The following is a 547-nucleotide window of genomic DNA, read 5'->3' as shown; positions in this document are numbered from 1 at the left end:
TTAAGGGTAGGAGTTTGGAGAAAATCGAAATACTCACTTTGCATTACCTTGTTATTGTGTGACACTGGCAAGTTATTTAGCTTTTGTATAATTTACACCATCTTTGAAATTAGGTTAACAACAGAAATCATGTCATATTAGTAGAACCATGCAATATGTATAAAATCCAGGTTAATAGCCAATCTTACAACATTTCTTACATTTTTTGCAGTTGCTACGCCGTAGGACCACGTGGCCTAATGGATAAGGCGTCTGACTTCGGATCAGAAGATTGAGGGTTCGAATCCCTTCGTGGTTGATTCTCCCTTTTTCACTCTAAAGCAAGACTGCACAACCTCCCCCACCACAAAATTATAGCATCCAATTAATTTCGGAAAGTGAACGTGAATTCTCTGCAGTCCTTTCCCGTGGAAATGGGAAGTCGCATCACACACCTCTTTGGAGTTGCGAGTGATTCAGGTGCGGCCAGCACACCACCTTTCAGCTGTTTGTACTTTGGAGGAAACGCTTGGCCAGGCTGGCACACAGGTGCCTGGAGTCCGGGGTG

The 547-nt window shown here is 43.5% G+C and overlaps 1 non-coding gene across 1 annotated transcript; it reads left to right on the top strand.

The window, feature by feature from the left end:
• Positions 1–225: 225 nt before the first annotated feature.
• Positions 226–298, top strand: TRNAR-UCG (transfer RNA arginine (anticodon UCG)). Its single transcript has one exon. It is a non-coding gene; the product is annotated as a tRNA-Arg (tRNA).
• The last annotated feature ends 249 nt before the right edge of the window (positions 299–547 follow it).

Source organism: Gorilla gorilla, chromosome 5, assembly GCF_029281585.2.
Source record: "Gorilla gorilla gorilla isolate KB3781 chromosome 5, NHGRI_mGorGor1-v2.1_pri, whole genome shotgun sequence".
Lineage (NCBI taxonomy): Eukaryota > Metazoa > Chordata > Mammalia > Primates > Hominidae > Gorilla > Gorilla gorilla.
The sequence above is the reverse complement of the archived record's forward strand: the minus strand, read 5'-3'. Positions and strand labels throughout refer to the sequence as shown.